Here is a 27,025-nt window from a genome sequence, read left to right as displayed (position 1 = left end):
AGCTCCCCATAGAAAACCCTGGCATCCATGATTTCATGAGGTTCATAATTGTCATTTACCAGTCAAAAAGGATACCTTGGAGATTTTCTTGGCTCTATCTCCTTCAGTGAGCAGAACTTCTGAGAGAGGCTTGTTTTGCAGTGTTTCACTCAAATGCTTCTCTATGAGAGCAGAGATTGGAGTTCATTAGCATAAAGAGGTTTTTTTCCAATCCCTTGCTCCATCAAGGTTCACTTATGTCCTGACATTAGGTGTCAGAGAGAGATCATAGAATCATAGAACTAACCAGGTTGAAAGAGACCTCTGAGATCATCAAGTCCAAACCTTGATCCAACCCCACTGTGATTACCAGATCATGGCACCCAGTACCACATCCAGCCTCATCTTAAAAACCTCCAGGGACGGTGAATCCACCACCTCACTGGGCAGGCCATTCCAATGCCTGATCACTCTCTCTGCAATGAACTTCTTTCTAATATCCAACCTAAACCTCCCCTGCCAGAGCTTAAGCCCATGCCCTTTTGTCCTGCTGCTGATCGCCTGGGAGAAGAGACCAACCCCCACCTGGCTATAACCTCCTCTCAGGTAGTTGTAGAGAGTGATGAGATCACCCCTGAGCCTCCTCTTCTCCAGACTAAACAACCCCAGCTCCCTCAGCCTCTCCTCAAAGGACTTGTGCTCAAGTCCCTTCACCAGCCTGGTTGCTCTTCTCTGGACCCGCTCCAGCACCTCAATATCCTTCCTGAACTGAGGGGCCCAGAACTGGGCACAGCACTCCAGGTGTGGCCTCACCAGCACTGAGTACAGGGGAAGGATCACTTCCCTACTCCTGCTGGCCACACTGTTCCTGATCCAGGCCAGGATGCCATTGACCTTCTTGGCCACCTGGGCACACTGCTGGCTCATGTTTAACTTCTGTCAATCCAAACTCCCAGGTCCCTTTCTGCCTGGCTGCTCTCCAGCCACTCTGTGCCCAGCCTGTAGCGCTGCAGGGGGTTGTTGTGGCCAAAGTGCAGGACCCGGCACTTGGCCTTGTTGAACTTCATCCCACTGGAATCAGCCCATTTCTCCAGTCTATCCAGATCCCTCTGCAGAGCCCTCCTGCCTTCCGGCAGGTCGACACTCCCTCCCAGCTTGGTGTCATCTGCAAATTTGCTGGTGGCGGACTCAATCCCCTCATCTAAATCATCGATAAAGATGTTAAACAGGACTGGTTCCAGCACTGATCCCTGGGGGACACCACTGGTGATGGGCTGCCAGCTGGATGCAGCCCCGTTCACCAGCACTCTCTGGGCCCGGCCCTCCAGCCAGTTCCTGACCCAGCACAGAGTGCCCCTGTCCAAGCCATGGGCTGCCAGCTTTTCCAGGAGTATATTATGGGAGACAGTGTCAAAGGCTTTGCTGAAGTCCAGATAGACACATCCACAGCCTTTCCCTCATCCACCAGGTGGATCATAAAAGGAGATCAGGTTGGTCAAACAGGACCTGCCCCTCCTAAACCCATGCTGGCTGGGTGTGATCCCTTGTCCATCCTGTAGGTGCTGTGTGATTGCACTCAGGATGATCTGCTCCATAACCTTGCCAGGCACTGAGGTCAGGCTGACAGACCTGGAGTTTCTCGGGTCCTCCTTGCAGACTTTTTTGTAGATTGGTGTGACATTTGCCAACTTCCAATCATCTGGGACCTCCCCAGAGAGCCAGGACTGTTGGTAAATGATGGAGAGTGGCTTGGCAAGCTCTTCTGCCAGCTCCCTCATCACCCTAGGATGGATCCCATCCGGTCCCATGGACTTGTGTGGATCCAGGTGGCTCAGTAAGTCACTGACTATTTCCTCCTGGAATACAGGGGGGACTATTCGGCTTCCTGTCCCTGTCTACCAGCTCCAGAGGCCAGTTCTCCTAAGGGCCACCTGTCCTACTGGTGAATACTGAGGCAAAGTAAGTTTTAGTACCTCAGCCTTCTCCTCATTCCTGTTAACTATGTCTCCCCCCAAGCCCAATAAGGAATGGAGATATCCCTGAAGGCACACTAACACATCTCTGACAAAATCAGGCTTTCAAGCTCTTTGAATAACTTGATAAACCCACCCTTCTTTTACATATGATTTATCACAGATATTGATCCCAAAAATCTGAAGAAAAGTCTCACCCTAAAGATGAATTACATTAATAGCTAGAATATCTACTTCCCCCATCAAATCATATGACCTTCCCCTGGAAAATCTTGCAAATTTGGACTGTGTGGGAGATAAGAAGAAAGTGATGATAACTTTCTTAAAATTTGCTACAAAATCCTCTGCCCCTAAGTTCTCTTGGTTCCTCAAATCCTATTCCCTAAAGGAATTCTCTGTTTTGGTTGTATCTAATTTTATGTCCCTTCTGCAATTTTTCTCTAGTCCCTTCTCTGCCTACTACACTTAACTACTTACATGCATCAGGATAGAAGCAACTACCTCTGCACCTTCAGTTAGCTAACTATGGTCAATTTTTTAGATAATACTTGCTGCTCTTGCTGCTCCCACTCAAGATATTTCTTTCTCTGGCATCACTGAAGTTTTGATATCATCTGAAAAAAAAAAAAAGGTGTAGCTGTGTGACATCAAAGAGGAATGTCTCAAATGCATAAGGTCTGAGTAACCCGTTGATCAGCTGTTACGCTGTTATTACAGTTCAAGACCATGATGACCTGATCTATTCCTTGGCCTCTCTGTCCTGCAGGATAGCTGAAGCTGACATATACTTTTCATTTCCTTTGAAAAGATCTTTATACCAGCAGTAAGAGAGAATGATAATTCTCTAAACCATGAGAGGGTGTTGGTTTTGTGAGTTGTCTAATCCAGCTTCTTGTCAAGCTGCCCGAGATTTTTCTGCTCATTGAGCCTTGAATTGTTCTACAATGTTGATGTGACTTGGAATGTCTGGATTCTGAGTAGATTCAATGAGATCACTTGTAAATGCATACTGATCACTGAATTTTGTATTAATAATAAATAATAATACTGAAACGATAATAATTGAGAGTGAATCTGACTTATCACTTGATTGATTTCACTTTTCTTTGAGAACATTAAGAATGCAAGTTAATTTAAATTATATGTATTATTCAGGGCATGTCTTTTAAGTATCTGATGGTATCATTATTATACATATAGAGGGCAGTTGTGGAGACACGTTTGATACAGATGGATTTGGAGTGTGTAACAAGTAATGATTCTTTCCTTCATGAAGTTTTAATTAAGTTATTAAAAATTCATCCTTCAAAATATGAAAACAAATTTTTTTATGCATCAATTTGTTTTAAATACAATGCTTATTTTTAAATTTGTGTAAAAGATACTGTGATTTGATTTGTGGATCCTACCAGTCACTGTGTTGATGTGGTGAACAGGAGTCATGTTTTGATTTTCAGGAGGCAACTAAATTTATGAAGATTTAGATACCATTTCCAGGGATTATTCAATGCTCTGCCTCTTTCTCACTCTGACATTGCTGTGTATGAGCTCACATATTTCTTACAGTAGTAAGGGTAGACCAACCCCCAGCAAAGATGTAGACCCTGAGGTTCCTGGTACTTGTACTTAATCAACTGAACAGCTAAACCCTGAAGAGGATGGGCCTGACCTGGACAAAGGAGCCCAAATCAATTAATGGGCAGAAACTTCTCTCACCCTGTTATTGAGTGTACGGTGTAAAGATGCAATATGTGTTGTCTTTCTAGCAAGTTCAGACCCCTGGAGGGCTTTTAGCATTATACTTAGAGTGTAAAGGGAAGATAAAATGGAGCTGATGCACACGATGCAAACTGTGGTTTCTCTCATTGCCACCTGGGATTTTCCAGACAGGCAGCTAGTCACTGATGTTGCACAAGGTCCCTGCATTAACAGAGCTTTGTTTCCTAGCAGTTCATGGGAATGGTTTTGGTTGAGTGGTTTGATTTGCATGGTTTCACATTTGCTGAGTTTTGTTTTGAATTCTGGACTTCAGTTTATTTAAAGTCTCCAAAGTGATGTTCACTGAGGTTGCCAATTTTCACTTGGTTTTGTCTTGAAAGTGATGGTATCCTGGCAATTTTTCCAGATTAGTAAAAGGATTAAGGTCTCAGTATACTCATCAGCATTAGAGGGAGGCACTTCATACTATTAAGAAACTGCAAACACTACTTTTCCCTCTGTCCAATAGCAGGAAGAATCTGTTTCTAGACATGATAGGTCCTATGACATCAAGTGTTAATCTTGGAGTATTATTCAATACAGAAAACTTATTTCTGATAGTCTGTAGACCTTTCCGAAATGCATAAGCTTTTATCTTTCCTTCTGAGGTTTTAAAAATGGAACTTAGAGGATTAAGGGAACTCCGTTTCTTTGTGAGCAATATATGACATGTAGCACCAATAAAATTTCTCAGCTTTTAAACATTGCTATAAGAATGTGCCTGTGACATGTGTGGTCTTTCACTGCACGGAAATACACTCTTGCTTGACATAAAGCTTTTACCTAAACTGCATGAAATAATTTGCCTAATGCGATTGAGGTTTTGCTACTCATGGGTAACAGAGCTATCTTAAACTCAAATTTGTGAAAGAATTACTCTTTCTCCATCTCTCAAGTGGGGCAGCTGAACAGCAGGAACCTCTGCAGAGGTTCTTCCTAACTTAGCCATTTTTAGTGGAGATTTCTCCTGGAGGAGTTTTTTGCATGATCCTTATTGAATAGGATGGAGCTGGAAAACAACCTTTCTGAACAGTTGAAAGAGAAACAACTTTGAAGCGAGTATTTTTTTTTTCTCTCTTTCTCATTTCTCTGTTTCTACCAGGGCCAATTCTGACATTTTTGTCCTTTGAGCATGGAAGGCAAAAGCCTTTAATAAAAAAAAAAAAATCATTGCCTACAAATATGTTGTATTTATCCTCTTAAGTGGGAAGTTTCTTTACAAAATTGCCTGTTAGATATAATGCCAATAATCTGTGAAAACATTGGAGCTGGAGATGCTTGTTTTGTAAGCAGAAACTTCTCATACTTTCTGTTGGTCCTATTATGTTGAGACCACATATACGAAATAAAAGAAATAATGATTCAAAAAAAAGTAAAAGGAAAAAAAAAAAGAAAAAAGGTGTTTGTTCAGCTAAAATTCCATTAAGTTCAATCATTTCCTGTAAAATACTATATTTGAGCATTTTAGACTCCTGTAAAATGTGGCATTCATAATTTTTCTACAGGAAAGAAAATGAAATTGCTTGTGTAAGACCTCATCTTTAAAAATAGAAAGATGAGAGATTGACATCTTAGAAACAAGACAGACAACAGATAAAATTTATGTGTTGTAAGTAAATTATCATATTAAGGAAGTGGATTAAAAGTGCATTTCACTGCACGGGGAATCTCTGAAAGTGTTATTGGTTTGGTTAAGATCATCTCTATAACACACAAAATTAACGAGGATTTGTCAGCAGTCCAGACATTTGAAAACCATGTTTACAGCACATACCCTTTTCATACTGTGTCAGAATACATGCTTCCTACCTTCAAGATCTGTTTTCCCTCGGAGACAGCACAGTTTGCTGTTCCAGGTCAGTTTTGGATGCCCTCTCTCAATTAAGCAGCATGTATGTGGATATGTTCAGGGCTGCAGAACTCTTATGGGAAATTTGTGTTTAATATAATTAAGGCTACAAAAAGCTGATTTCAAGTAGAGAATATATTTCATATTTGGCTTTTTAAAAACACAAATTCAGAGGTGTTTTGGGTATTCATAATAAGCAGTCATTGTCTGGTGACCATTTATACTGAACGTTACTTGGAACACAGTATTATGAATATTTTAATGAGGTCTACAGTCAAATATCCTAAAACACATTTCATGACCCAGTATGCAAATCAGCTCTGGGATGTGAGAGGGCTGCTGGGGCTTACTCTACATAGATTTAGACTGTTTTAACAAAGGTTATTTATTAAACATTATCGACATTGGTTTTTTCACCACTTTCATAATTCAGGAGGGGATTTTATTTTCTTTAGGGAAACAGCTAAGAAGTAGGTCGGGAATCATGACTGTGAAGAGGCCACTCCAGGGAAGGGAAAGGTTAAGTTCAGTTCCAACAAGTAAAATAAAAATGTTGGGAGGCTGCTGTCATTTGTGAAAGAAGAACTTCTTCTGAGTTATTGTTATATATTAAACTATTTAATATGTCTCAGTTGTTCCTTGACAATAGTAAGGTTAACAAAGGAAATTTCTACCACTACACGATTCAGGTAGTTTACTTGGAGACTACTGGAGGAATTATAATTTATATTAAATAAACAAGTTTGGAAGCTTATTCCATGGTTTAAAAATGTCACGTAAAAGAATCAATATTACCAAAATTCTGTGATGCAAATTTGGTACCTGTGAAATCATAAAATCCGCTTAGCATATTAAGCAGATTTGGTAATCACTACAATAAAAAAATGGAGTCAGGTTACTGGACCATGTTTTGTCCTGCTTTCTACTTTGTGAAATTCCTGTGAAAAAGGAAAATTATTAGAATAAAATTGACCAAATCATATTGCAAACCTAAGCAGAATTTAAACACTTAAGTTTCTCCGGGCAAAAAATTATATTCCCAAAATGTTTATGTGAACATGCAGGTTTGTCAGTTGAGAAGAGTACAGTTTGAGGCACTTTTTTCTTCCTTCCTCCCTCAAATATATCATTGAGCTCTCACAGCAATGGGGAAATCCCCATTGACTTAAAATAATGCAGCGAACAAATTAAACAACCATGAAAACACACACACACACACACACACACACACACACACACACACACAGTGTTGTTTACTTAAGTCTTTAGCCAGCAAGCTCTGTGACAATCTGGGAGTTGTTGGTCCCTGTGACAGAGGACAGAGATCGTGAGATACCACAGCTGAAGCATGTCGTCTCATGCAGTTGGTGAGCATGGAATGAGGATAGCTTGGAAAACCTCTGTTTTTACAAAGTAAAGAGGGACTAGTGAAGTTTGAGTGCTGCTTCCATCTTAAGGGCTGTCTCTGCTCTTCTGGGTCATGAGCTGTGGCTGTATGCAGGAATGTTACAGAGTGTAGGAGTCAGCATGTTTTCTCTGCAAAAGCTGGAGAATTGCAAAGGAGCAGTTTGGTTGAATGAGGCAGTGTAATTTTAAATCCGTAGAAAATTGGTCCCTCTTTCTCTGAAATGCATCACTTTAGTGTTGACCTCTGCTCAAAATGAAGTGTGGTAAACCTATAATTAGAAGAAGTTCAAGTGACTTGCTCAAAAGAGAGTTGTGGGGTTCACTTATACAGTATTCTCTTAGACTGCTGTTATAGTTTCCTAGCATTTCTGTGTCATTCTGTCTACCTGCTAGTCTCTTCATCTTTTACCCTTAAAGTCTTGGAGCTCAAAATCATGGGTTTATTTTGACTTTCAGTTTTAACTAAGGAAAAAAAAGTGAGTTCCTGATACTAGAAGTTGCAGAGATAAGCTTGAAAGTGTGCTCTTTTGAGGCCACAGGAATAAGAAAACTCATGATTTAAAAATATTTGAGAATAGCGGTGCTACTCCAAACAAGAAACCATCAGATGCCTATATCAGCATGCTTCTGAATTACATACAGTAAGCCTGCACTCAAAATATAACTGCTTCACAATAGTATAAAATATGCTTGCTCCTGTTAGCACCTTTTTTTTCTGTATGAACAACTTTTAACAGCTTGTTTCCCATACTTATTCAAACAAACACTTCAAATCAAAGAGAAAATGAGTAGCAGCTGAGGACATTTTTGATGATGCTAAGAACAAATGATTATCTAACTAAAGACTTCAGCAATTATTTTTTACTAATCCCTATAATTCCTTACAAATATTAGCAATAATTTATAAAATTTAGAACTTTGAATTCCTCACTTTTCAGAAAAAAAGGTGAATGTCATCTTTATTATCTATATACATGTGAATCTGGGAAACAAAGGCATCTAAGTATGCATGCAAGTATGTCTGACTGCATTAACTCCCCAATCATGCCTATTTAAGGTATTTAAGGTATTTTATACAATATATACAGCATGCAAATTGGTGTTTGAATATACATTAAGTCTACAAGGAACAGTCTGGACAGCCACATGACACAGTATAATTCATACAATTTTCTTAGGAAATTCTGCAGTAGAGTCTTGTAACATCTGTTCGTACTGAAGTGTCTCTTTCACAAGGAGATCCAGAAAATTCTCAAGCACAGAGTAGCGTTTTTCAAGCTTTGTTTTTCAAGCAATACCCATTAATTTCCTTTAAGAAGCAATGGGAGGTGTTGGGACCACAGGCTGCTGCAAAACATAGCCTGAGGGAAATCTCCAGAAGGCTGGTGCCCATTCAGGTGAGCAGGTAATGGTGTGGTCAGAGCATAGAGGTGGAGAAGCTCTTTCTCATAGCACTGCCTGACCTGACCAGAGGAATGAGTCAGCATGGATGAGGAGCTAATTCTGAACTGATTTAGGCAAGAAAAAGGTAGTAGCTCTGGAGCACAAAGAAACTATAATGGTGAGGCAAATAGTGTTATCCTATCAGTAGTTCTGATAGGAATGAGATCCTAGTTTGGGATAGACATTACAATTACATTGACCTAGTTCTGTTTTTTCCTATATAAATGTTTTAGCTTTAACATCAAATAGCTTTCAAACACAAGTCTTCCAGTAATGTGGCTTCCAGGAGGTGGACTGGAAACCATTGCAAAGGATATGGCATTCAACATTTTCACAAACAGTTTAGTTATTCATGTCTGGTTTCACAAGTAAATCAGACTGACAGAGTTGAGAATACCCATGATACAAGCCACTCTGGGTAATAAGCAGGCTCTCTCAGAGGAAATCTGAAGTCTGGGGAATGCCAAGAGTAAAGCAAGGAGTTCAGTTATCTGTTCAGCTAAACGGCAAATCACTGTGGTGATAACAGAGTGAAGTGAGTGAGGTGTGACTTAAATCATCTCTCTCCTCCTAGGTCACAGCACAGCATTTAGGAATGTTACACCTCTCTGCTTTGACTGCCCTGCAGTTTTCTAGAGCTTTGGTTTTGTGGAGAATCTAAAGACAAACATCAGTATTTGGTAGGCACAGAGATGTGTTGGGTGCTGTGGCCATAGAAGGAAGTGGGAGGTGGGGGCAGTGGGAAGAGAGACACACAGGTAAAGGAAATTTATTTTTCCTAGCAGTTTTAAGTAAAACTTGCTGATTTGCTTTGTGTGTGTGTGTGGTTTTTTTGTTTGTTGTTTGGTGGTTTTGTTTTTTGTTTGGCTTTTGTTTGGTTCTTGGTTTTGTTTGTTTGTTTTATTTTTATTTTTCTTTCTGGTTGGTTGGCTGAGTTTTGTTGGTTTTTTCCCTCCATAGTTTAATAAATTTGTGAAAAAATTATTTTCATAAATTTTTAGGGATAAACTTCTTGACAGTTTATTTGCAAATGCCTTCTTGTATAATAATTTGATATTACTAGCGGGCTGGAGCACCTCCCCTATGAGGAAAGGCTGAGAGAATTGGTGTTGTTCCACCTGGAGAAGAGCAGGCTCTGGGGTGACCTTCTTACTGACTTTTAGTACCTAAAGGGGACTGAAAGGAAAAGTGTAGGACTTTTTACAAGGTCGTGGAGTGATGGACAAGGGGAAATGGCATAAACCCTGAAAGAGGGTAGGTTTAGATTAGATATTAGGAAGAAATTCTTTACTGTGAGGGTGGTGAGGAACTGGAACAGGTTGTCCAGAGAGGTTGTGGATTCCCCATCCCTGGAAGTATTCAAAACCATATAGGATGGGACTTTGAACAAGTCTAGCCTAGTGAAGTGTGTCCCCACCCACAGCAGGGGAGTTGGAACTAGATGATCTTTAAGTTCTCTTCCAATCCAAACCACTTTGGTATTAAGAAAAACATAGGGTTATTTTGCCTATATCTTGCCTATATCTTTCCTCATTTTATAGTTCTCCAATATGTAACCTTTTCTTCAGCCTATTAATACTGTGAATTGTTGTTGGGTTTGGGTTTTTTTCCCCCTCTATCGGTTTGTCCTGAATGAAAGCCAAAACTGGATCTTCTGAGATTTACATAACCAGATGGTGCTATGTTTGGCATATCTCATTCCTCTGATACCAAGGCTGATCACACGCTACTTTTAGTAGTTCATCAATTTCAGATCTGAACTCTGTTCTTTAGAAATCGTGAGTGAATATCATTCTGTCCTTGTAATTGGCTATTGCTCATTTATTAATATAATCTAAAAGCTTTTCCACAAGCACTCAAGTTAGAGGCACTTCTAGGACTTTCTTCTTTAACTAAGGACTCTGGCATGAAAACATCCTTTCATCTAGTGTTAGCTTTATGCAAAAAAAAAAGTGTTTGGCTCTTCTGCAGTTACAACTCCAAAGGAGATCCCTGTCTTTTTCTTCTCTCATTGGGGAGCCTGTTAGCTCTGTATTCTTCAAGTCTCTGTCAAAAAGTTTTACATGCACTGATTCTTGAATAGACACAAATGCTGAATAGAACACCTTAATATATGTAAGTAATGTAATGACCAGTCTTCGCGAACGAAGAACCGGGGAAGGTCTTTACACCTTCCAGCCTGCGCATTGGATTTTTTAGGTGAGACACAGTGTGCGCGGAGCTGAGCCCACCCTTTAATCCTGAGGTTCATCTTCTGGGGCCAAGCACGCTTGGACGGTGGCAGCGAGGTCCTCAGGACGTAGATGGATTGCCTTACGGGCTAACGAGCTCCATCTGCCCAGGGAGGGGCCCCGACCGGGAATCGAACCCGGGTCTCTGCAGTGACAGTGCAGTGTCTTTTGCCCTAGACCACCGGGGGCTCCCACCTTAATATATAAAATGTGGTCCAATGCTTTTAATGAGAAGCTGTCTATGTGGGAGCGACCTCATTTAATACAGAGATGATAATTTTTATCACAAAACTTTGTGCTATTTCCTTGTGTGCAATACATAGTACTTATTAATAGTGTAAATTAATGCATAGTACTTTATGTGCCATGGTTAATTCTGCTTTAAATGAGTCTTCTTTGAAAATACTGACAGTACATGAGACCTTGTGCATAATGCTTACACATCAATGAATGGCTGTATTTTATTTCAAACAAAAACTTGGAGTAGGCTGGGCTACAATAATCCCTTTTCAGTGTATGGTAAGAATATCCTCAAGGAAGCTTGGGGTGTAGAGACTTGTGAACAGTGAACTCCTCTGCTAGTTTGGAGTGTATTGACTTTGGGTGCACAAACCTGGAACAGACTGGAGCTAATAGAAAGTTTGAATTTGTAGCATTTTTAAAAAACTTGTGATATGAGTAAAAGTGTTGGAAAATGCCTTGTAGGAGGCAAATAATGTAAACATGGAGATAGGGAGAACTGTCTATAAGCCTCTCAAGGTTTTGTAAAAATGCCATTTAGTTATCACTCAGTAATGCTGATTCTGAGACATTATTTCACCATTCTTCTGCTGGCTGTGTCAGCAAGGCATTGGGACACTTACAATGAAAGTGTTTTAGCATATTTCTACAGCTAGAATTTCCTTTTTATTCCAGTCAGGATAGAATAAAACTTATCTGAAAAATCCAAGAGGGGAACAGAAATGCTGACACTTCAAATGCCCAGTTCAAAAAATCTGATGCCTATGCTACTTTTCATTCCCAGAGCTCCTGAACACATTAGCCATATGCCCTTTAAGGACAGCTTGTGCCATTGCAAACAGTGTTACTGATGTCTAATTGCACTGTGCCAGTGACTGTGTAGGGTTTTAATCATTGGTAGTATACCTGAAAATTCATTGTTTTCTTGTTTTTTCTCATGGCTGCTTTTTTCTGTTGCTCTTGGAAAAATATTTTAAGTGGTCTTTTTTCTGCCCATATTTGCACTTGAATCAAAAGGGAGTAGTGGTGAAACCATAAATTAGGGAATGTATTTAATTTTTTTCAGTCAAGCTCAACACTTTTTACAGGATTTTTATCCAGTAGGGAAGGGTTACTGCTGATTGTTACATTCTGTTGTTAACCTGGAAACAGAACACACAATCTATGAATAAAGGAATAAATTAATTTAAGTGCCACAGAGTGCAATAAATTTTATTTTAATTCTAAATGGAATTGTTGTCATTTTACCCTGTGTATGATTTGTATTCAGAAGTAGTATCATTGTACTGGTGTGTCTATTAATACTATAGTGTTATAGTTTTCTTTCCTGTTTTCATCTCTCCAAATCTTTTACCATTCTTTTACTTCTATTCTTTTTCTCTTCCTTTTTTCTTTTTTTTTTTCCCCTTTTGATGGGAGCAGCAACAGATTCTTTTCCTCTTTAAGTGACTGTTATTTCCCTTTTTCAGAAACTACTATCCTGCAATGTATAGCTCTCTGAAATTACCATGTTTTGAAGCAAGTTGTGCAATCCCTTGGAGAAATTTCAGTCTCCCTTTCATAGTGGTATAAAACTCCCTTTTCTCCTGGCAAGAAAATTTGAAACCTGATCTGTTTTTTTTTTTTTTTTCCTGAACCCTCTACTAATTTACTAGCAAGTTGTATGTCCAAGACAGAATACATATTTCTTTGGAAATCTGTATTCAGAGCTGCTCAGAATTTCAGAACATTAGGAAATACCCTGCCTGGTGCAGAGTTAGTAGGCAAGGGTTTACATAAGGCAACTTATCATTTGTTATGCAGCTATACTAAATGGTTCTGCAAGATGAGACCTACTCTATTTGTCTATCAGAGTACACTTAATAAATATTTGTAATATAAATATTGTAAAAGTAACATAAATATACTTCCGCAAGGGTTAACTGTCAGCCAATTTAATTTCTGTTTTAATGAAATAAATATGCTCTTCAACCAGTAACTCTGAAAAAATTGTGCAGATGGAAACCTTAGAAACGGGCTGACTGGCAGAGAGAAGATTGTCCTGGGGAGTAATTAGCAAGAGTAGCTTTTCTCCAATCTAAAGTAGATATTTGGTACCTTTCCCTTTATTTCTTAATGTCAATCCTGGGGAATAAATGGTTGCTGCCCAGGGCAAGAAATAAAGAGCTGTGAGCTGAGCTGGATGCAAAATGACAAAGATCTGGTGAAGTCAGTAAAGCAGTACTGAGTTAGACCAACAGAGGATATATAACTAAACTAAATCACTTAAATGAATTCAACCATGTACAAGATCATGCGGTTCCAGGTCTGGATAATCTTCAGAGATTATGGTAGTCATTTAGGTAGCTACCTAAAGATGATTTCTTTTCAGGATTCTTTCTTAGAGGATTCAAGACCTAACTGATAAATTTTCATTCAAAGGAAGCATCAGGAACTACTGTGTGGAAGTGGAAGATTGTGGGGGCATACAGAAGAGGCCAAGGAGCTCTCCAAAAGGAGTTTTAAGTGCTGTTACTAACTGAATTTCCCTTCTTACCATTTTTTTTTTAAATTAAAAAGCATGTATTAGAAGAGAAGGAAGAGACAGAGCAACTATTTAATCTGCTTTCACAAATGGGACCTATGGAAGAGCCAGACCTCTGCTCTGTGTCATGTCTTGCTCAAGCATCTCTGTCAGAGGTTGGATCATCACTTTGCATTGAAGTGCATGCAACATGCATGATGAAGAATCTTCTGTGAAATGCTTTTATTTCCTCTTCTTCTTATATTTATTTTTTTAGAAATTTAGAACATCTCACACCCTTTTTCATACTAAAAGAATGTGACTCCAGGAGAGCATATAAACACAAACCTACTTATTTTTTTCACAAAATCCTTTTCACTTCTCTGCATTTTTTTTCCTAAAGAAAACATAAGACAATCTCAGAAATACAGCACTAAAACAGTTGGTTAAATTCTGATAGATCCCAGCATGTGCTATTTCCTCCTCCTTCACTTTAAAAATAATTTTGGAGGTTAATGAACTTAAATGTAATACTTTTAAATAATCACTAGAGATAACAGAAAAAAAATCAAGCATCTCCCCAGAGTAGAAGGAAATGTTTGATCCTAGACTCACAGGCTCATTTAAATTCACTACTGTAAGTCCATCCCTTTTAACTATTGATCTATGATAAGACATTTTTATTAATTTTTCCTTAGAAAAATCACTAGCGTTGAAGAAGATTCAGCAAACAGGGGGGAAGAGCTCCTTAATTTGACTGATTAGGCCAATTTACTTAGGCCTTCCTAAAAAACAAAAGGAGGTACTCTAAGTCTTTGACTTCATCTCTGAAATGTTTAGTCAGTCTCTGGCAATTAATCCATGCCTTGCTTCCTCAGACTGACGTAAATCGTGTACAACTCTTTACAAGAAACACTTATATATGTGCATTTTGTTTTCTCATCCAGCTATGACCAATTCAATTAGCTAATGTTTCCCCTGTTCCCTTGCTGCCACTATTCATGCCATCATCATGAATTGGTCTAAGGAGCAGTTCCTAGATATTTCTGACTACTCTGGCCCCTGGGTGAGACGGGACAAGGTCTGGGTGGGGCCTGGCCTGAGGAGATTTCCTGCCACTTTGTGTCCTCTGGTGCAGTCTGAGCATGGCAGCACACATGCACTGCTTGACATCTAACAAATATATATCCTAGAGCAGGAAGGGTTGAGGAGACAGACTGTTGATTATCGAGAAAAGACTTGTATTGTGTTTTGTGCTTTTTTTAAAGCTGGTCATAGAGGGGGCATAAGACAAAGCCAAGATTTAGCTTATTCTATGCCATCTTTACAATCACAACTTGTAACAAGGACTTTTTTGTATCCTTCGTCAATTACATTAGACTGCAAAGGGAGTCTTGCTTGAAAACGTGTTGCAAAATCAGACAGGGTGATGTAGTTTAAGACTGTCAAGACATTAGGACACTGGAGTACACCAGGTTTCCTCCTCTCATGTAGTTTCAAGACAAACTGAAAGTAGTCTGAGGTTTTCCTTAATTCATTAACAATTTCTTTATTACTTTTTTTTTTTTTATTAATATTGTCACTTTAGGGTTCAGATTTTTGAACTCTGGGATTCACTCAGGTCACAGGACACCCAATAACATTCCTTGAAATATGCTTGAGACTGGCGGGTCATGTCACATATGCATTCTCTTATCTTTGCTCTTATTACTATTATGATTGCTTTGATGAAAGAGCTATTTGGACGGTATTATCTGAAATGATTGCAGTCCTCTGAGTGTTCCTTGAACAACAGGATCAAATACCTGCTCCTGCAGGTATTTGTGGGCAAGCAGCATAATACATTTCAATGGAGTTTGTACTTCCTCTCTCTCTTCCCACTGCTGACCCAAATGTAGCAAGTTTCAAGGCATAATGTGTATTTATTATGAGGGGTTCTTTTCACAGCTTCTTATTTTGTTAGACCGAAGGGAAGGAAATAATTTGTTTGGATATAAAGATTCAGTTGGGTCCTGAGTATTACTGCAGGGATACTTACAGTAGTCATTTATTGTGATTTTGCTTATTGGTGTTCATTTCTTGCAGTAACTGAGGTGCAGCTGAAATGCAGGAGGTGGATTTCAGTATGATCAATTTCTACCTTTTTTACTGTGAACATTTTAGTACTCAAACTTTATGTGTCACCCCAGTCACTGTTTCCAGCCCTGATTTTGTCCTTGTGATTTAAACCTTTTACCTTTACCAATATCAGAGATATCTGCAAATCTTACAGGTTTTTCACCATTAAAATACAAGATAGTGACTAAAGCTGACAAAAATAAGGGGATAGGAAGATGTCAGTAGCACTTTTTATTTTATTTGGTGTCTTTTTTTTTTTTTTAATCTTTTCAGAACGTACCTAGTAGGCCCTTGAATGACTGTGCTTCACAAATTGCTTGCCTAGCTGTATAATTTGTGGGGAAAATAATAAGAATTAAAAGAATTGAATAATTTATCATAAAAAGTGAAATTTGTCAAATAAATTATTCAGTGATATTATCTGACAGCTGTAACTGTGGGGCTTAATTAATGAATGTATGCAAAGCACTTTAATCTTCAGTTTATGAAAGGGATTAGTTGACAAAGTTGCATTCTGGAACAGTGTCCTGAACCTACGGGGTCTAAGAAATCCAAGATGTCCCTTCCAGTAGAGTTAGGTAAAAAATTGTTGTCTACAGTACACTGTAGCAAACACCATCTCTTGCAAGTACACAGTGTGTGGTGATGTGTTTGTTTTTTTTTTTTTTTTTTTTTTTTGATTACAAAGAAAAGCCTTAAAGCTATTAAATCACTGACTGATAACCTTCTTGAACAAGAGTTTTGTTTATATCGACCAAATAAATGTAATTTGGTCATAAAGGCTTTGGCCTTTGCTTGAGTGTCTGAGGAGGGGTTTCCCTTATCCCCAGCCGCATTTTTGTGTACACTGCTCACATCCCTGAACAGATTATAAGTTACTTCATTTCTTCACTTTCATTTTTCCTCTAGCTGGTACAGGTACCTTACAATTCACATCCATCCTCTTCAAAACAAATCCTGTAGCTTCTATTCCCCTGAAAGAAGCACAAGAAAAATTGTCTGCAGAATCCTCTGAATTCAACTGAAAGTGTCTCAAAATCTTCATGATGTTTTTAAACCAAACTCTTAAATATCTTTCTCTTCACATGGAGTTCTGCTCCTTGTCTACTCTTGCATTAATGGTTCTTTTTGGTGTTGAACCCAGGGGAGAGGCCAAAGCCTGAACTGATATGGATTTTAGTTGTTTTCCAACTTGTACTCAAAACAAAAGTCTCACTAGTTCAGAATCAGTACAGAATCTTAGGTCTTGGCTGTTTGCCACTGCATACTGGATAAAACTTAAAATCTGATCCTAATTCATGTGGCATCCTTATAAGTGCTCTGTTCACCTGGAAATTCTAAAATAAGTTATGTTTCTGTGAATTTACTGGCAAGCTTTTCAGTTCTCATTTTTCTCATTTCAAAATATGTAGCTTGCTTTAGAAGGTGCATATCTATGCAATGCAAAAATTACTCTGGCAATCACAGATTTTAATTAACAGAAGAATAAGCAGGTGCTTAAGAACTCTGAAACATCTTCATCCATTAGCAGCTATTGTTCTGATCACATCAATAACGCAGATGACGTTTTGAAAGTCTGAAGCACTTTTTGCCAAAGTTACTTTCTTTTTTTCATTGCATTCATTATGCCAACCTATCTTAGCGGTGCCAGAGAAATAATCACCTTCTTACCTTTTTATTTCCTCCAATCTACTTCCTTAAACTATGGTCCTCAGGCAACAGTGAGGCTACAGTAATATCAGTTGCAAAGAAGACTCTTGCTAGAGCTCATGTATCTACCCAAAATATTGTGAATACTGTTTTGTGTGTGTTTTCAACTTGCAGCAATCAGATAAGTGTATAAGGTAACACTTGTTCTCCTTATCAAGCTGACCTTAATTTGAACTTTATTTGAAGAAACTAAAAGCTCCTGGGACAGATTTATTCCCCCCAAAGGCCCTTCCCCCTTCCTCTCAAAAGACAATAAAAATGCAGCCTTAGATCAGGAAAGCTTTGCTTCTCAGCGACTGTGTCCAGTCAAGATACTTTAGCACCCATGGCTCAGTGCATAAAAAAGGTACTGCTGCAATTTTTGCTACTTGAGAGAGTTCAGCCAGTCACACAGGCTTGGGAGAGTCTGTTTACAGTGAAATAGCACAGTTATGTTTTCTGCACTGCAATAGAAAAAGAAATAGTAGAAGGATTATGTAGAATGATTAAAAAAAACAAACAAGAAAACAACAACAACAAAAACCCACAACAAAACCCCCCAAACCCCTACACAATCTATCAACAACATAAAACATGGCAAATCATAAGCAAATATATGGATTAATCTCATTAAGGAGAAGCAGACTGCTTGAAGCCCCTTTGTTCTCATTTCTTCTTCTTTCCTTGGCTTCTATATTATCCTTGTCCTTTTCATTATTTCCTAGCACTTTTTTCTGCTTCTGGAGTAGCTTTTGAAGACTGTTGGCAGGACAGTGGTTTTATCCTTTAGAAGTCATGTGCAACTTTATCTGAAATAATATATGATAGATGACATGATGATAAACAATATATCTCAAACATGGCAAATGAAAGCTGCAAAAAATTTGAAAACTTAGCATGATAGATAGCCTTTTTTAAATTACAGAAAATAACTGGTTCTTTCTTAATTTAAAACTTGGTGCCTGATGTATTAAAATTTAAAGTGTTCTAAACCCATATGTTTTTAACAGGAGAGACTGCTATGTCACCAAAGAATGATATTAAAATCCCTCTTACCTCTCAGTTACCTAGAGTGAGAAGTATATATTTTATTGTTATATCAATTCCTTCTAACATAATTGATAGTGTCTTTTTTCCCCACATATAAAGTATCACATAAAATATTAAGACCAGACCTCACTGATTTCTTAAGTGTTTGTGTGAAGTAGAGAGTAAGATTACATATTTTGAAGGTATTCTATAAATGTAAATTGTAACTGACACAAATCAACAGGAACTAGATTATCTAATCAGTTCTCAGTTCATAACTTCCCTCTAAATTTAACTGAAGTGGTAGAGACTATTTTTTTCTGGAGTCTGAATGAGGTGTCATTTTCAATCCACACTTCTTTTTGTTTATGTATTTTTGAATGTCTGATATCATCTCTTCTTCTGTCAGTGCTGAACTGGAAGTTGGTGTTAAAGGTCTAGCAAACTGTTCTGGGTAATCTAATCATTGCCCAATATGATAACAGTCTCATGGCTTATCCATTTTGATGGTCATTTTCAGTTGCAGGGCTGCTTGCAATAGGAAATAGAGTGAGACACATGATATATTTTATACCAGCTGTGAAAGAATAAAGACCTTCTGCCTTCAGATATGCATATTAGTAAAGCTGTAGCACATAATCATGGGCTTAGTCTTATGCCAAACGTGGTGAATTGGTGAATTGAGGCCTTAGTCTCCTTGACCTTCACATGAAATATTCTGGTCAGCCATAATCAAATCACAAAACTCTTGATAATTTCAACCCCCTTTTAGACACTTCTTGTTTCAATTAGCAATCCATTACAACTGGGAAGAAAAGCAGGGGGAAAGATATGTTTAGCTCTTTCCTGGGTCTGGGAAGCTATCTGCTGAATATGTTACTTTAATAAAACCCATGGGAAGCTTGGAAGGTTTGGATTTGTTCGGTTGGTATTAAAAGACTGTTTTAGTAGAGTGCATAACTTGATTTTTTTCTGCTTGCCATTTGATCAAGTAAACTTGATTTTCACACATTCAACTACCTTTACTTGAAAAGCTGCTTCACTCCTTTAAATAACAATTTTATTTTGATTCAGGTTTTTACAAAGAACATTGGATTCTTTTTTTTAAATTTGAAATCAAGGACTAAGCAAAACAGAGGGCTTGCATTGCTGGACCTGGTTTCCATTGACATTATGGCTTACAGATGTTAACCAAATTTTGTAACTGGACCATGTGATTGATGTAAATAAAGTTAAGGTCCAGTCTCAGGATCCTTTGCTATGCCAGAGGACAGTAGAAGGACATGGTACAAACTAAAATCAGATCCTCGTGATACATTTTTGTTTGAAATAACTATACTAGAAACGGCTGAATATTGCCTGAAGGGAGTAGTTTGACCTACTGTAGCATCAGTATGCAAGGGACATGACTCCAAACAGCTGGACAATCATAAAAGTTTCCTAAATCAAACAGATTTTATAGTGATGGGTCAGGACAAAGTGACAATTTGCTGTATACTTAAGCAGTAATTGCTCAGATCACTATGTGCATTCTCTTGCTACCATTTACCAAAAGTGTTATAAGAAGGAAAAACATTTGAGAATAAATTAATCTAGGACTCATTCATCACAGCATATTTTACATGTTTTTTACTCTGAACACACCAAAATGAGGCACATCCAATGTATTTCTTCATCAGGCTCCTAACAAAATGCAATACTTGACTTCTAGTATTACTGCCTCTCCTAAAAGCATGTTAGTCAGACTCTTCAGTGTCAGCCCAGCCCTTCTCCTATTATTGTGTCTTGGGGCATTATGATTGTGGAAAATCCATAAGAGGATGATCTCTCTCATGTTTTCCTATTGAGATATCAAAATGCACATCACACATGCAAAAAGTACTTGGGTTAATGATTTCCTCTAGGGAGCTTTGAGGTTAATAAGAAGTTGCAAATTTTTCTAATGTGTTTACCCAATGGTTTTTTGGTCCTGCCACCAATATTTAGGCTCTGTGACAATATATCTCCACTGCAGTTGGATTCCCCTGTCTTGGTTAGCTCTACTGTCAGGTCCCATACCTTTCTAGCATTTGTCTTGTTAAGACAGCTAGCTACTTTCAAGTTATTCTTTGTTTTCCAATGTTCAACCCAAACAACTCCCGTCTAACTTAGATTTCCATCTCCTGTATTTCTTTTTGAACAGGCTCTGTCCATTTTTGCAAATTCTATTACATTGTTGGTCTTTCATGAATTCTACCAGTGGTAGAATTCTAAACAGTTGTGTAAATCTAGCACACATATTTACACCTTCATACTCCAAGTCTATACGATGCAGTAAAGTTAATAAAAAAATTGTGAACAGATCTGATGAAAATGCATGTCATGAAAACAATGCCTTTTCAAGAGAATTTCAATCAAATAAAATATCTCCATTAACAACATGATCTTTTAATTTGTATACTAAATTTAAGTACATACAATTGTAAAATATACAATTTTTTTTTTTTAATTTGTCATTTTAAACCAGGCATCCCAGTTTTCTTGAGGAACACAGGCTCTGTTGTTTTGGAAGCGAAGGTTCATGTGTGGTGAAACAAATTGCGTGGTGGGTACAAATTAAAAGTATGCCTTTTAAAACTGGAATCCAAAATCCTTTGTTTTCATGTAAGTATATAATGGCCAGTCTTCGTGAACAAAGAACCGGGGAAGGTCTTTCCACCTTCCAGCCTGTGCACTGAATTTTTTAGGTGAGACACAGTGTGCGCGGAACTGAGCCCACCCTTTAATCCTGAGGTTCATCTGCCGGGGCCAAGCGAGCTTGGACGGTGGCAGTGAGGTCCTCAGGACGTAGATGGATTGCCTTACAGGGCTAACGAGCTCCATCTGCCCAGGGAGGGGCCCTGACCGGGAATCGAACCTGGGTCTCGGCGTTGACAGTGCCACGGCTTAACCACTGCACCACCAGGGGCACTCATATAATCTTGTAAAATGACATTGAAAAAACTGATAACAAGAGAGGATCCTGATGGGATACATATAATAATGACTAATTTTATCACACGCTGCGTCATTGTATCATAGAGGAACAAAAGAAGATTCAATGAATTTGGAAGGAAACAAATTTAAAACCAATAAAATGAATTTCCCTTTAGTACAATGACAAACTGGCATACTTAAATCATTACCACAAGATACAGTATCAGAAATAAACATTTCTGTGAATAAGGAGAACACTTATATTAGGCTGTATAGATAATAGACGTATTCTCTAAGGGCAGAGTAATCTTATATGATGCTCCTCACACTTTGCTGAGACACATTTTGAGGTATTACTAAGTCTTGAAGAAAAGGTACCAAATTAAGTGGAACAATGATATAATTAAGCATGGCAATTCTTTTGCTGAAACATACTCTTTCTGAGCATGAGCTTTCACAGAAAGTATTCAGTATCTCTAGTCTTTAGATTATGCTGAACATAAAAGAAACTTTGAAGCTTTTACCTTAGTGTTCCTTAAAAAAAAAAAAAAAAGTTTGATACCCAACCCTCTACTCCAACATTCCTAGTTTCCTATCTGCTGTGTTGACTTACTTCAGATAGCCCTGATAGTTTCCAACATTAAACCATTTGTCTCTTTGCGCTTCCTTTTCCTTACTTAACTTCACACCCTGAATATAAAGTAACACTCGAGGCAACTGCTTGTGGTTTGTCCTGTCAGTTCCTAAATGGAAAAACATGTGATGTGGCAAACTTCTTGTCCTACTTATCTTAATTCAAAACGTTTTACCCTTTTAATCCTACAGGGACATTTTGCAGAAACTTCACACCTTCATGTCACTTTCTGTTTAGTTTCAAGGTTGCCTGAGTTGCAATTAATCGACATCTGGACTTTCGTTTGAGACAATGTCACTTCCTGAGAACATTTTTGGATGACATGAAGTTATCTCTTAGGCTCTTCTGTTTAATTAGAGATTCCAATTAATTATTCTTCATATCCCTTTATATTTCTTGTGCTCCTCAGAGGAAAGTCCACCTTATCCTAAGAGTTCATAAGAGAATTTTGTCGGGATTTGCTGCCTTCTTCCAACTGAATGCAAAACTGGCCAAGATGAAGTAAACTGCTATCGATATCATCTGTTAGTTTCCTTTCATACTGTGAGAGGATTTAATTACAGAAAATGATGTAAAAGATTTGGATGGTATTATTTTATATGTGTAGGTGAATCAAGTTCTCAGAAAAATCTAGCTGAAGGAAAAGACGTGGTCTTGAAGGTAGACCAAAAGGTAGGATCAGGATTCCCTTATGCTGCTATGCTTTCTAGCAGTGTTATCATTCCTACTCTCTTCCTCCTGACTGTTTAACTCATCATGCTTTTAGCTCAACTCGGAAGATGCTTGTTTATTCTTGCCTCATTTCAGAGTTTGGTAGTGTGAACACTGGATAAAAGGTACTGCATAGTCAGCATTGAAGAGTCTTTTTTGTCTTTTCCTGTCAGAAAAACAGAAGAACAAAAGGAGTAGAGATTTGAACGTCTACAACTTGATACTAATGAAAGAATAACAAAAAATGGTAGAACCCAGAAGGTCATATGTAGTCTGTTCCCATAATTTAGAGTGAAATCAGCCATAAGTATGTCTTTCACAGCGGGTGACTGTGCAACCCGCTTTCAAAGTGCTACGGTCATGGATGTTCCTCAGCTCTCATGGGCATCCTTCTCCAGGGCCTTTTTTGTCCTGCTGGTTCTTCTAGTGTCTCACCAACATCTTCCTTGTTGCTCTTCAGGCTCCATAGCTCTTATGCCAGAACTGAACATAAAAACAATTGATACCTTTCCTCGTTTCTTCTGGGTTTTGCACAGTGGAAGCCTATTCTGATGTCTCCTCTTCTGCTTGTCTCCTCACCCCTGTAAGGCCTTCAGTTTGTTTTCTTTAGCCCCGCAGTGCCAATTCTTTCAGCCTAGCCTGAGTTGTGTTTCCTAGATTGTTGTTTCAATCTTCTGGGTTGTTTTTGGCAGATCTGCCTCTTTCTAGCTGAGTAGTCCCCAAAGAGGAACTGAATAGAAGAACCATGGGGTTAGCTAAATATTATATATACTAGAAAATAATCCCAACCTGTGCTTTGGTTGCAGGAAAGGTTCTTGTTTTACAAGGACCTTTTGACTAGAGTGGTGTTCTCCTGCAGGCCCATAATTTTTACTGGCAGGAACAATTTGCAGCTCGCTCTTCCCTATCTTGTATTTCTGTAGTGGTTCCCCCACTTGTTTTCATATTTTTCTTTTTCAGATAATTTCTTATGTTTGGGAGAATCATTTAGGATTATAATTCTGGTCTCTGCTACACTCACTACTCCTGTTACATTTGTATCACCTGTAAATAAAGCAGGCATGCTTTCTATTCCCTCATCCTGGCTGTTAATAAAAATGTTCCACAGAAGCAGAAAAAGGGCAGACCCCTTCTCCATCCTGCCTGATGTATCCTTGCATTTTGACAATTTCCTAGCAACTAGGTTTCTCTCATAGCTGTTCAACTAATCTTTTAAGTATCGCATATTTTCCTAGCTTGGCTTTAGGGCTGTCACATGACTATATCAAAAGCCTGAAGATGTCAACATATGACACCTACTGCTTCTCCTTTATTTACATAGTTACCCATTATATAACAAAATGAGATTCTTTTTTTGATCTGATACATTCTTGACAAATCCATGTTGGCTATCACCAGTTCTCTTGTTATCTTTCATCAGTTTTAGGACTTATTTCATGCCTCTGTGTTGAGAGCAGGTGAGGGTTCCAGTGACTCCAGCAGCCCCAGAGGTTCCAGCGGCCCCAGCGCAGGGCACGGCTCAGCCCCTCAGGCACGGGCAGGCTGGTGGGAGCCCTGGGAAAAGCCTGGGCAAGGGAGGCCAGGGCTGAGAGAGGGAAACTGGGTAAGAAACATCCCTGCAAGCCTCGAGGGCAGAGCGAGAGGAGAGGAGGAAAGGCTCCAGGCCCCCAGTAAGGATGCCCCTGCAATCCCCAGAGAGACCCCAGTCAGGACTGAAAGAGATGAAGCTGAGCATGGGAAAAGTGATGGAGAGGGGGGACGGTGGTGTGTCTATTTTGTCTTTGTTTCTGAATGACCAAGTTTTTTTTAATTGTCAATAAATTAAATTAATTTTTCTTGAGCTAAGTCAGTTTTCCCCACACTGGTAAGTGGTATGTGATCTTGTCTTTATCTTGACTCATGAGACTTACCACTGTATTTTCCTCCTCTGCCCTCTTGAAGAGGGGGAGTGAGAGAGTGGTTGGGTGAGTATAAGGCTGATGGCCAAGGTTAACCTATCATGAAAGTCTGCAAATCGGTTGGTTATTTGTTCTTAGATTTTTTTCAAGATTTGGAGTTTATATGAATATTCCATAATTTCCTTGTTCATCTTCACTTTTCTGTAAAGATGACTACCAGGTTTACCTTTTTTCTGTCTGGTACCTTCCTTCCCCCCATCCCCCAGATTCTCAGAAATAAGTATCAAGTCCTGAAATTAATATCCTCAAAGCATTTTAGGACAGTATTCAGTTTATTTGAAAAGATCTGATTTGCATCAAGATTTGTAACTTTAGTTCTTCCCTTAGGTTAAATTAACATTTGACTAATTTTCTTAGTGATACTAACTGTGATAGCTCTCTTAAACATCCTTCTAGAGACTTAGATTCTTATTCAATACTTTGACTACAAACCAGTTCAGAACAGTGGGATGTAGATGGGCAGACTACTTTTTTAGCTTTCAATAAAATTGGTTTATCAAGACTGAATATCTGGAAGATTTGATGCTCACTTTCCACAGTTGATATAAAAAAATCTTATCATGAAGACTGGAAATTTAAGTTCTGAATCGCTCCTTTGGGTTGCATGTTATTTAAGAGTCTGAGCTAAAGGGATAGAATCTGACACCTGTATCTATATTCTTTTGTCATCAATACTCTTGTCGTTGACTGCACAAATAGCTAGCCAAAGGGTGATGAAGAAGCCAATACACTCTGTCAGTGCTGCCGAGGGATATTTATGAGCATGGAGAATGTTCATCACCTAAGCCTTTTTCTGTTCCTTTTTTTTTTTTTTCCCTACAAAGCAACACAAAGCAACTGTAAATGAATGGCAGGATCTAGATGTTTGTATATGTTAGGAGAGCATTATCTCTTTGTTTCTTATAGCACTTTGATCCATGAAGAACAAGAAAGAGTATAGTTGCAGGCTGTAAGAATATCTTGATACCACTGAACTGTGCAAAGTAAATGGCTTTTGCTAGAGAAATTATCATGTATTCTATGTGTATGCAGCATAAGTTTTATCTATGGTATTGCTGGAGATTGCAAAACAACATCTCCTGATTGAAACTGTGTAGCCTGATAACTGTTCCATTTGGGCTAAATAAGATCAAGTCCTTTGCTTTGTGGAAGCCTCCAAAAAGGTTTCTTGCAGATCAGACATTTGTATCTTAAGGGCCTGGGTCCTGAAGACTCCTCTGACAGGCATTGAGGTGGAGGATGAATTTACTTTTTGCTTTATGTCAAGCTCTGCATAGAAGGATTAGAACTAATCAATGACACTACTGAGGGAGAAGGAAGCTTTTTACATATTATTTATCAATAAGAAGTGCTTGAGACAAAACAATACCTGACTCTGTTATTCTTATGAAAGACCACTCCAAAGAATCTGGCCTACTTGATTTTGGCCCAAATGGTAACTTTGTGTATAGATGTGCATAAGTCAGCACAGAATCTACATAAATATATAAAATATAAAAATATAGTAAAAACATTAGTCAGATAGAAAGAACAGATGAGCCAGAGCAAGCACGGTGTGAAACTATTTCAGCAAGGCAAATTTAAAGCAAACACTGAAATAAATGAGGTGGCAGACGACAGCATGAATGTTAATGAACCAAAAGCAATACAGCAGAAAACTATTAAATGCAGTTTTGGTGCATGAACAGTATATTGCTTTAAAAGGTGCTTTCCTCTATTGGTGAATTGTAAAGATGTATAATTTATTGGAATATTTATGAAAAGTTCAGTCCAAATATCTCATTGCTCATCAGTGCTACAGGTCTGCATTTGGGATAACTATGGAAATCTGTAAATTTTGAGCCAGAATTTGAGGATTCATTCAAATGAATTTAGGAAACCACTGTAGTGGAAAGAGTCACTGTGAATTTTCCCTAGGTTTTCTGCCATTATTATTTCAGTGCTCTGGTAATAACATCTATCATCTTAAACTAAAAGTGAAAACCACTGTTAATTTCATAAGAGATGAGAGTCACAGCATGCTTTCAGCTGAAGTAGTTTGTTTGCAGGAGGGACAAATTATCAAGATATCAGCAGAATTTGGAAGTTCACAGAGCTCCCAGTACTTCCTCTATCTATCTCACAACCTTGGCTCTTCTGGATTATTTCCCTTCCTGCCTGGGTTTGGGTCACAGATGAAATATCTGAAAATAAGCTACTTTACAGGGTAGAAACCTCTGTAGGAGCAGCCTGTGTACAGCTGAGCAAAGTAAAAAAAAAAGTGGACGGCTTTATTTCCAGTGACCCAGTACATTTGTGAAGCATTTACAACAGTCTAATTCTATGTCTTCACTTGCACATTTTACTAGACATTCAATTTGATTTGAAAACAGCACCGTTGTGCCATAAAAGTGATATATGTATCTCTTTTGGACATCTTCCTGTTTTTATGTTCACGAAACTTGAAAGAAGTTGAAATGCATGCACTTCCAGCCTTCCGTTATCACTGTTAAATGTGTTAACCAGAAGCTTAATAAAATAAGTTGGATCTCAAAGCACAAAAACCAAT

This window comes from Empidonax traillii, unplaced genomic scaffold, assembly GCF_003031625.1.
Source record: "Empidonax traillii isolate 1590-97213 ecotype Southwest subspecies unplaced genomic scaffold, ASM303162v1 scaffold396:size1303734, whole genome shotgun sequence".
Taxonomy (NCBI): Eukaryota; Metazoa; Chordata; class Aves; order Passeriformes; family Tyrannidae; genus Empidonax; species Empidonax traillii.
This window is presented reverse-complemented; position numbering follows the sequence as displayed.